Source organism: Triturus cristatus, chromosome 10, assembly GCF_964204655.1.
Source record: "Triturus cristatus chromosome 10, aTriCri1.1, whole genome shotgun sequence".
NCBI classification, from domain to species: Eukaryota; Metazoa; Chordata; class Amphibia; order Caudata; family Salamandridae; genus Triturus; species Triturus cristatus.
The window spans coordinates 400,536,979-400,549,327 of NC_140593.1; positions in this window are offsets into that span (position 1 = coordinate 400,536,979).

Consider the following 12,349-nt stretch of genomic DNA (forward strand, 5'->3'; position numbering starts at 1 on the left):
TTTGGGTGCGGATGCAAGTTCATAATGGGATGAATGAATGTATGATTACTGATGGGCTTGTTTGAGTGAGTTTCATATTGAGTAGTGAGGGGGACAGGTGATTGAAGTGTCACATGAGTGCAGGATGAGTAGTGTACTTGTTTGACTGCAGGTTGAGGTATAGGGTGAGCAGCACAAGTGCATTGTGAGTGCAGAGTGATCACTGTGAGTGCAAGGTGAGCGGGTGAATGGTGCGAGTGCATGGTGATCAGTGTGAGTGCATTGTGATCGCTGTGGGTGCAGGGTGAGCGTGAAAATGAAGGGCGAGAATGAGGAATGAGTTGTCTGAATGCAGGGTGCATTCCCAGACCCATGAAGTAACTCAGCATGTTATTGACGGCGGCATAGAGTTTAAGATCTAAGTTAAACTATTGCGGCATTAATCGGGGATCGAGGGTGAAGGAAAAAAATAATGTGCTGATCCTGTAACAAACTTCCAGTCCTATGGTTAGGGTTGCCAGCAGATTATTTTGATAGCCCAGTCGGTACAAAAAAAAAGCAGTCACCTAAAGCGGTATTTTCAGCCCTTATCTGTGCATACTTCCAACAGCAAATATAAATAGAAAGCACTTTTAATTGTGTTCTAGGGCTGCCTCAATGATCCATGACTGATAATTAAACAGAACAAAGACAGAAAAGTCACATAACGAATGCATACATACTTTTTTATTTCTAAGTCTATTTAGTACCAAGAGGAGATCTTTGCAGGCTCTTTAAACAAAACACGGCAGGCATTTTTCTTTTGGCAAGCCTACTTTGTATTCCTTTCCTTGAAATGCATTCTCACACTACAGCAGTAAATGTAAAATACAAATGAAAGGAATAGGCTGAGTGGGGACCCAGGGAGTACTGGAACCAGGAAAAAAACCTAAGCCTCTGTAACCAGTTTGCAAAGGCATGTAAAAATGCAAATGGTCTTTAAAGACTTGTGAAAAACACGAGGGTGCCGGAGATAAGACTCCAGACACTGCCCAGCTGAGCCCCCAGCAGCTCAAGTTTCACTGCAGCAGCCCGGGCAGAGACACAGGACGGGGGAAGAGGTGGGGGGGGGCTGAAGCCCTTGGGCAGAAGTGTGACTGGGAAGGCGCGACCCCCTTTGCATCACTCCACGGCCTCCCTGGGGGTCGCGCCCCACAGTTTGAAGACCCCTGCCCTACCCCCTTCCTCCTGTCCTCCATGGTCCATTTTACTGCCACACCCTTCTGCACTCCCTGGTCTGTTGTGCTGCAACTGCTCCTCCTGCCTGCCCCGCATGGTCTGTTGTGAGGCCCCTTCCCCTGAACTCTCTTGTCTGTGCCCAGGTCCTGAGCCTCCCTTCTATCCTCCATGGTCCTTTGTGCATGCCCCTGCACCCTCCTTCTTGCCCATCATAGCCATTGTGCTGCCACTAACCCTCCTGCTTGCCATGCATAGTCTTCTGTGCTGCCACGGCCCCTCCCACCTTCCCTGTGTGGTCAGCTAGCTGCCCCTGACCCCCTCCCACCTTCCCTCCATGGTCTATGTGTATGCCATCATAGTCTCACTGTTGCTCTCCATGGTGTGTCTTGCTTCTAGTGCCCATCCTGCCTGACCTCCATGGTCATCTTGCTGCTCCTGCCCTGCCCCCTTGCCCCCTTGCCCCCTTGCCCCCAGCCCTCTGTTTCCATGTGCAGACCCCTATTCCCTCCCTCCTGGCTTGTCTGTTCCGTTGTAATGCCCCTGATCCGTCCCTCCTGCCCTTTATGGTCTGTTATGTTGCAGCTTTCTCTCCTGTCTGACCATTATGGTCAGCTAGCTACCATTGCCTCTTTCTCCTCTGTTCTCTGTTGTCCATGTGCATGGTCCTGCCCCCTCCCTATTGCTTTCTATGGATTGTTGTGCTGCATTCCCGTCCGCCATGCCCTGTGTGGTGTATTGTGCTGCTGCAAACCCTGATGCCTGCCCTGTAGGGTCAGTTTGGTGCACCGCTAGATGTCCCTCCTGTCCTCTGTTATCCGAGTCCATGTCCCTACCCCAATTCCTCCTGCCTTCCATGATCCAATGTACCATACTTGCAAACATTTTGAACTTGGTAAGAGGGAGATTTTGAAAACAAACTGGGGTATTGATTTTCCCCTTTGAGTTACATTGATAATGAGGAGATTGTAGAGAGGAGACAGAGCAAATAAAGCCCATTTGAGCTTAAAAACATTGGACGTTTCCTGGCTGAATCGGGTCTGTTGGCATGTATGGTTGTACTACCACTGCCTCTTCCTTCTGCCCACAATGGTCTATTATATTGCCACAGCCTCTCTTGCCAGTCCTGTATTGTTGCTTTGTTGCCCCTGCCCCCCTTTCCACTTCTCTCCATGGTCTGTTGTGCTGCCACTGCCCTTCCTGCCTGCCCAGTATGGTCCAATTGTTGCCTCTGCATCCTCCTACCTGCCTTCAATTTTCAGAGTCCGTGCCCCTGGCCCCTACCTGTCAACAGTATCCTAATGAACAACTAGATTGCTAACATTCTAAATTTATTACAAAAGTGTGGAACGCCTGACGTCATCTTGATGTAATCAAAACTGTAATACCTAGAGCATTTCCTTTAGAAATTACATATATGAGAGGGTCTTATTTGCATCACAATTATGGTTAGTGCTCTAAAAAACTAAAATGAGGACATATTGTCTGAGTTTTCAAATAGCGACAAATCACTTTTAAATTATTTGTTATCTTTATGTTTTTTTATCCAGTTGACCACTTGATTAAATGTTGCACTTAGGGGAGAGGATGTGGTGTTACTTCCAGACTGCAAACTTTGCAACTGGGGAACCAGGTTGGAGTTTCTGCTTCAGCTCGACATTCTGTGATTCTGGTCAAATCATTTAATCTCCCCATGTCTACAACCAAAATTAATTTGTTCTTGTGTGATGTAACCAATGCTCATGTAAAGCACTCCAATACCTGACAAGTCTGCACTATATAAAACTGCAAATACACAAAAAATAAGTGTTTTACACACTTCTCTCATTGGGCTACATGTGGGCTACATCTGGGTGATATTTGTGCTGCATTTGGGCTCTTTTGTCTCTGGTGGCCATCTTGGGAGATTTATTTGTTATGAAGTTTCCTAATTTCCTCATTTACTGCAGTCTCCTCAGTAGGAAATGCTTTCACTTTTTTACTCTGATTCCACCAAGAAGGTATTCAGATATGTCACACATTTGCCATAAATTCTGAATGTTAGCACTCTAGTTGCTCATTAGATCACTGTAGTAAAGCTACTGCTCACTACGGAAGTCTGCTGCTGGTATTAAAAGTGCATGTTTCAGTCTGCATGTCAGAATTTTTTAATGAAATAGAAGAGGATTTGAGAAGTCACTCAAAATGTGCCCTATTTTTTCTTTCTTCAGCACTAATCACAATTTATATGGCAAAATGATCCCCCTCATTGTGTTCCTTTTTAAATTAAATGTTTTAAGTGTTACCAGTTTATTCGAATCAAGATGGCTTCAGGTGTGCCATACTTTTGTCATAAGTAAGACAGTAAGCGCTCTAGTTGTTCTTAAGAACACTCTGGGACATTCTGTCATTGGGCTATACTTGGGCTACATCTGGGTGATATTTGTGCTACATTTGGGCTCTTTCGTCTCTGGTGGCCATCTTGAGAGACTTATTTGTTATGAAGTTTCCTAATTTCCTCATTTACTGCAGTCTCCTCAGTAGGAAATACTTTCAGTGTTTTACTTTGGTTCCATCAAGAAGGCATTCAGATGTGTCACACATTTGCCATAATTTCTGAATGTTAGCACTCTAGTTGCTCATTAGATCACTGTAGTAAAGCTACTGCTCACCAGGGACGTCTGCTGCTAGTATTCAAAGTGCCTGTTTCAGTCTGCACGTCAGAATGTTTTAATGAAATAGAAGAGGATTTGAGAAGTCAAAATGTGCCCTAATTTTTCTTTCTGAAGCACTAATCATAATTTCTATGGCAAAATGAACCCCCTCATTTTGTTCCTTTGCAAATTAAATGTTTTAAGTGTTACCACTTTATTCCAATCAAGATGGCTTCAGGTGTGCCATACTTTTGTCATAAGTAAGACTGTTAGCGCTCTAGTTGTTCTTTAGAACACTCTGGGACATTCTGTCATTGGGCTATACTTGGGCTACATCTGGGTGATATTTGTGCTGCATTTTGGCTCTTTTGTCTCTGGTGGCCATTTTGGGAGACTAATTTGTTATGAAGTTTCCTAATTTCCTCATTTACTACAGTCTCCTCAGTAGGAAATACTTTCAGTTTTTTACTTTGATTCCATCAAGAAGGCATTCAGATGTGTCACACATTTGCCATAAATGCAGAATGTTAGCACTCTAGTTGCTCATTAGATCACTGTAGTAAAGCTACTGCTCACCAGGGGAGTCTGCTGCTGGTGTTGAAAGTGCATGTTTCAGTCTGCATGTCAGAATTTTGTAATGAAATAGAAGAGGATTTGAGAAGTCACTCAATATGTGCCCTAATTTTTCTTTCTGCAGCACTCACTAATCATACTTTCTATGGCAAAATGAACCCCCTCATTTTGTTCCTTTTTAAATTAAATGTTTTAAGAGTTACCACTTTATTCCAATCAAAATGGCTTCAGGTGTGCAATACGTTTGTCATAAGAAGGACTGTTAGCGCTCTAGTTGATCTTTAGAACACTCTGGGAAGCTGCAGTAGAACACAAAGGAATCAACTGACAGTCTCTGCCCTTGTTGGATGTGCATGTTTTACTGAGAATGTCAGACTTCATTCTCACATGACTGAGAAAGATAATGTGAATTTACAGAAAATATGCTCTCAGTTTAGCTTATAGATCACCTTCCAAACCTCTGTGGGAAAAGCATGAGAAAATAGTTTTCTCTCAAACATGATTCATGATATCCCAGCAGAAGGCTTTTTCACATGGTAAAATCACCTTAGAACACACCACAATTCCTAAAATGAGTATGGTACCATCAACAAATGATTTATAATGTAACTAAAGTCGTAAAACCTTCTATTAACTGCAATGCTTTTTAATGAGGTGCTATCATGTATATTGGTCCCAAGATGGCTGCCAACACTTCTTGGATGAAGTGCTGACAGCCAATCAGATCTCACGATGAGATGTGTGGTTAGGCTCCGCCCAGATATATGTGTGATTTTACTTTTAATTTTCTCAGGAACTACTGAATGGATTTACACCATTTAACCAAAAGGCACGACTCTGAACCAAGGGCTACATTTTTTTCCAAATTTGGTGTAATTCCGTTCAGCAGTTTGGGCTGTAGCTGTGATTAAAGGTTCCTATGGAAAATTGCATGGGGAAAACATGTTTTGGGACCCCCCTTTTTTCTTGGCCCCCGCTTGACAAATCACCCCGAGACTTTCAGGATAGGAGTGGACCAAAGCGCCCCACCAGTTTTGAAAATTTCGTGAAGATTCGTCAACGGCGCCAAAGTTATTCCAAATAGAATGTTGCGGATTTCCTATGGATAATAGGTACTAACTACAACTGCCTACTGGCGACTGCCAGTAGGTAATATATATATATATATATACACACACACTGTGGACGGGTGCTTCCTTGCATGCAGATGGCTGAACAGAATTAGTAATCTTCACCAAAGTCCCAAAGGAACAGGAGCATTCAACACATTTGTTGTAATTCATTTATTAATATTCAACAGGCAGACGCGTTTCAACAAAGGGTTTGTCTTTATCAATGCCGTTCAGTACAATGTACTTGGCCATTCATTGTCATTATGTGAGGCTTGCCTCACTCCCATTGGTTTGTTGTAATCCAACAAAATTCAAGTATTGCCAGTGTGCCCCAAACACGAGAATGTCTGCATGGTGCCGATCATATTCACAGATCTTAAGCAGATATCTTTTCCCGCTCAGCATACAGTTTCCATAATGCCATTCACAGCCTCGGGTGCACGCTGGTGGTCAAGAGTATCCACTGGAGCAATTTCAATAATAATAAAATAAATAGTCCAATTGCTTTCGACCTGCTCAAAATGTGCCATATTGGGAGAGCCTTTACCTCAAGAGCGCATATTTGGTGACAGCTCCCATCAAGCGACAGTAAACACTCTAGTTCTAGTGGGTGGGAGCTGTCAAAGTGGAAGCGGAGGTTTCCTCTCTTTTCCTGCCCGCAGACATGCGGGCAGAGGAAGAGATTAAACAGATTGCTCGTGCGTAGAGGGAGCTGCCTTTCTACCAGCGCCCTCTGTGCAGCAGCAAATGCCGGCTCCCTCAGGAGGCGGGGAGCTGGCGGGGACTGCAGGAGCCTTGAGGCAGAATAAAGGTCAGCAAAAAGCAGAAAGAGGCAACATAAAGATGAGAAATAAGCAGAAAGGTGCAGAATGGAGGTCAGAAATGAGCAGAAAGAGGCAGAATAAAAGTCAGCAAAGAGCAGAAAGAGGCAAAATAAAGGTCAGCAACAAGAAGAAAGAGGCAAAATAAAGGTGAGCAATGAGCATGAAGAGCAAAATAAAAGTGAGAAACAAGCAGAGGAAGGCAGAATAAAGGTCAGCAATGTGCAGAAAGAGGCAAAATAATGAGGGAGAAACAAGCAGAAAGAGACAAAATAAAGGTCAGCATCGAGCAGAAAGAGGCAGAATAAAAGTCAAAAGGAAGCAGAAAGAGGCAGAATAAAGGTCAAAACAAGCAGAAATAGGCAAATTAGAGGTCAGAATCCATCAGCAAGAGACAAAATAAAGGTAAGAAACTAGCAGAAAGACGCAAAAGAGAATGCAGCAAAGGCAAAGCAGAGGGCAGAAAAACAAGCAGAAAAGGTAAAAGAGAGCAGAAGAGGGCAAAACAGAGAGCCTTCAGACACTCACACACCTACTCACAGACCCACTAAGACACTTTCACACCAACTCACAGACCCACTCAGTGACTCATACACTCACTCACAGACTTACTGAGACACTCATGCACTCACTCAAACACACTGGCAAAGGATAGTGGTTGCATTTAGGAAATAAACTTTAAAAATCTTTAGAAATTCACTTAAAAAAATCAAGGTTGCAAAGATATTATAGTTAGAAATCAACATTAAATAAAACCTTAGAACAAAGGTTACAGGAATGTTCTAGTTAGGCTCAGATTTTACTTGCAAAAATGCTGAGCTAACTATACCTTCCGTCCCTGCAATGCACTGCTTATGACCTCACATAGTACATCACTCATGACACGGTCAGTGACATCACTCATGACATCCCAGATGACATCACTGAAGACATCATCTACAGAAGCACTCACATACCCACTCACACCCCTATACCACCTCTGATACATCTACTCACATGCCCACAAAACCACTCACATACCCATTCACAGACCCATACAACCACTCACTCATCCATACAGATACTCACACACCGTTATTCACCTATACAGCCACTCACACTCACGCACTCACCAATATAACCTCTTAACACAGCTACTCACTCACCCATACAAGTACTCACACTCACACACCCACAACAACAACTTACATACCCATTCACACATCCACACAAGTACTCACACATCTGCTCACTCATCTGTACATCCATTCACATAGATGCTTACTCTACAATACAGCCACTCACACGCCAATTCACTTAACCAAACAGCCACTCACTCACCCATACAGCCACTTACACAGCCAGTCATTCACTCATATAGTCATTCAGACAGTCACTCACTCATTCAGTTATTTACACTCCTTCTCACCCACCCATACAGCCACTCACACAGCTCCTCACTCACCCATACAGCCACTGACACACCCACTCACTCAACAAGTCACTCATGTAGCCACTCACCACCCACAAAGCTACTAACATACCTTCTTATATACCCATACAGTCACTCACACACCCTTACAGGCACTCAGACACCCACTCACATACAGATGCACAAAGTCACACAGCCACTCATGTAATGTATGTTAAAAATAATATCACTAATTAGTAGTACAGAAAGTATACTATCTTAACTTTTGTATTACATTGATATATATATGTTTAACACTCATAATCTTTTAGAAAATATCACACTCACTGGATGATATCATAAGTGATGTCGTTAGTGATGTCCTCAGTGATGTCACTTACCATGTCATCAGTGATGTAATATGTGAGGTCATAGCAAACATAATAAGATGTTAGACGGAGTGCTGAAACTTTTCAGGCACTCACTCCCAGTCACAGATCTCAGTTAAATCTATCATCGTTCTTCTGCTCACTAAGCTACCCCAGTTTGGACCCAGCCGTATGCAAATCAGTCTTGACCCTGCTCCTCATGGGAACAGTCCAGCCCGAATTGCCACGCCAGGTCCTCCCTGGACCGAAACAAGCATCCTGGGGCTGGTTTCGTGGTATCACCTCTCAACAACCAGGCTAGCTTCCTAGACAGGAAATAAGCATCCTAGGACAGGTTACGGGGTATCACCCTTCATTAGCCAGGCTAGCTTGAATCCAGTTGCAAAATAAGCAAGGGACCCACATCTGGGCATACCCTGGCCACTTAAGGGAGAACATAGCAAACACAATCAGATGATGGATGGAGTGCTGAAACTTTTCAGACACACCCCAGTCACAGATCTAGGTTGAATCCATAATCGTTCTTCTGCTCATTAAGTCACTTCAGTTTGGACCCAGCCATATGCAAATCAGTATTGACCCTACCCCTCATGGGAACAGTCCAGCCTGAACTGCCACGCCAGGTCCTCCCTGGACCGAAACAAGCATCCTGGGGCCGGTTTCGTGGTATCACCTCTCAACAACCAGGCTAGCTTGAATCCAGTGGCAAAGTGAGCAAGGGAGGGACCCATATCTGGGCATACACTGGCCACTTAGGTTGAACATAGCAAACGCAATAAGATGATGGATGGAGTACTGAAACTTTTCGGAGACTGACCCCCAATCACAGATCTGGGTTGAATCCATCATTGTTCTTCTTCTCACTAAGCCACCCCAATTTGGACCCAGCCAAATGCAAATCAGTCTTGGCCCTGCTATTCAAGGGAACATTTCAGCCCGAACTGCAAGGCTAGGTCCTCCCTGGACCGGACACAAGCATTCAGGGACTGGTTTTGGGGTATCACCCCTCATCAGCCATGCTAGCTTGAATCCAGTGGCAAAGTGAGCTAGGGTCCTATATCTGGGCATTCACTGGCCACGTAGGGTGAATGAACATAGCAAACACAATAAGATGATGGACGGAGTGCTGAAACTTTTCAGACACTGACCCCCAATCACAGATCTGGGTCGAATCCATCATCGTTGTTCTGCTCAGTAAGCTATTCCAGTTTGGACCTAGCCATATGTAAATCCATCTTGACCCGGCTCCTCATGGGAACAGTCCAGCCCGAACTGCCAGGCCTGGTACTCCTTGGACCTGAAACAAGCATCCTGGGATGTATTTCATAATATCACCCCTCATCAGCCAGGCTAGCTTGAATCCAATGGCAAAGTGAGGAAGGGACCTATGTCTGGGCAAACCCGGGCCACTTGGGTTGAACATAGCTAACACAATAAGATGATGAACGGAGTACTGAAACTTTTCAGAGACTGACCCGCTATCACAGATCTGGCTTGAATCCATCATCGTTCTTCTGCTCACTAAGCCACCCCATTTTGGACCCAGCCATATAAACATCGGTCATGACCCTGCTCCCCATGGGAACAGTCCAGCCCGATCTGCCAGACCAGGTCCTCCCTTGACCAGAAACAAACATACTGGGACCGGTTTTGGGGTATTTTTTCAGTGAATATATATATATATATATGTCATGTGATCAAGGCCCGAGTGGGGGCTGAAACGCGTCATGTCGGACTGGCTCAGGAACATTTAAAATAAAATTAGGTGCTTGGCACTGATTTTGGGTCCGTTCTTCGTCTTCCTGACAAAGGCAGCATTGTAGACGAATTTACATTCATATATATATATATATATATATATATATATATATATATATATACACACCAGAACCTGGGCTTCTATGGGAATTCTCAAGGGCATATTATCAAGCCCATTATCGCCGCTTTAGCGCCGTTATCGCCGTTCCTTGATAATATGGCCCTTAGTCTCCTGAATGCATATTGAGTTCTCCTACCATATTAGGGTCTTTTTTAGTCTTGGTTTTGAGCTCTATGATGTATTTTGACTCTTGTCTTCTCAATTGCAAGACCATATGTCTGGGCCTACTCTGTCTATACCATAGTATTGCAACAGGCTAAAATCAGAAAAGTAAAGGTCACCAAAATGTTGGGCCAGTAGGGTAGTGTGTAGGGTAGTGAGTGTGTTGATTATAAATGGCTCGCATGTATTCCAGTATACATTTCTTTATCAGGTGGATGGTACTCCCGACAGTTTTCTGGGTTTATGCCACAATTTATTCTGTAATTTTATGGGCTTTATAAATGCTTTCAGTTACGATGTGTTTTCTTGCATATTGCTTTCATTGTCTTTGACCGAACTAAAGGATTTTACTACTATTAATATCAATTACATTAATTGCAATTTCGAACAATTACAATATATAAACTGTATCATATACCCCAAAAAATTAATTATGTTCGATTTCCCCAAAATCAATGATACACAGTCTACAGGCTCTATCCTTGAGCGCACCTGAGCCCAAAAGCTCATATTCTAGTAAAAGGGTAGGTGTCCCAATTTTGGGCATTAATAGATGCATATTCTTAGTTGAGCAGCCCAATCATCACTATTAATTATGAAATTGAAGATTACTGGAATTTCTGGTATCATTCCTAAATAATGTGTTTGTGGATATAAATGCCAGATCCATGATGATCAATAAACTAACACCTGGGGGTTTTAATTTCCATATACACTATTGGAAAGAATTTGAACTACCTAAAATCACTTCAGCTAAAGCAAAGAAGCTCTCTATTTAGGAGACAGAAGCACTCCTCCCCAACCGGAAATCTTAATATAAATGTTGCACTATTTCTGCCAGTGCAGAGATTGTCCTGTGTGTGAGAGAAATTATTTCTGATACTACTGTCTGCATTGTACCCAATCATGAATAAATGTGCATGTGGGAATTTCCTCTTACACTTTGTAGTAAATTTACTACTTTAGTTTTTCACCATATACAAGAGCAAATTTAGTGGACAAAACGTACTTGTTCCCACCCCGGAATTAAGCTGTTAGAGTCTAATTTACAATTGTAAAGTTACTACAAGTAAATCTTTACACATAGGTGGAAATCGCCGCCACTGAGGCAGAAATGTTCCTAAGGTAAATTATAAGGAAAAGTTCAAAGGTTTATAATAAAACCTTTAACAAAATTTTAATAAAATGTTTATGAAATGTAATCATTTAAATAGATTTTATATATATATTTTAAATGTATAACTGTAAGGAAAAGGGCCAATACTTGTGTGGCCTGCACAAGTAATGGATTCACATTTGCCCTCCAATGAGACCTAAATACCCCATTGTAGCGCTTGACTCTCTCAGGGTGGCGGAGCAGAGCAGTCACAGGTCTACTCAAGGGAGGTGGGTTGGGCTAGTAATCACCATTCACTGGCACGCTGTAGGAGAGTAGGATCTGCTTCACATGGGTACCCCCACTTTTTGCTGGTGTTTCACTGTTCTTTTACCTTAGTCTGGCTGTGGCCCTGCTAATCAGGACCACAGCCTAGCTGCTTCCTCTCTAAAATGGTTTCATGTACATTAGGTACATATCTAATTGGATTCTAGAGTGCCTTATAAGCCCCTAGTATATGGTATAGTATGTACCTAGGGCATAGGTACCTCAGAGGCCTACCAGGGGCTGCAGCATATATTATGCCACCCCTGGGAAGCACTCCAAAATGGCACCACAGGTCTGCTACTGCAGCCTGGGTAAGGGTGTGCTTGCACCCCTTACTGTGGTATAGGCTACCTATATCACTACCCTATACAGACACATATAAACCTATAAGCCACTCCTATGGCAGGCCTTGACAATCCTGAAGGCAGAGTGCTTGGTTTTGTGTGAGAGAGCGCCCAAGCATGAGCTGAGCCCCTCCGCAGCTTTCGGAAATACTTCCTTATGGCTGTTCTGTGATACAGTCATACCATATACTCTTAAGTGCATTATAACCTCGCGGTAAATGCTAACTTTGGGATGGCTGCATCAAAACATGTCGTGTTTGGTGTCAAACGCTTTGGAATACTACCCCCCGCCAGTTCTGGTGGCGGGGGTAGCATTCCACTCTTCTAGAGGGAGAGACATGTTCACACTGGCTAAACCCGGTAGGAGTTTCCTGAGCCCTGGCATCACAAAATGGATGCCTCTGCCACAGACACGGGTCTGTCCCCACC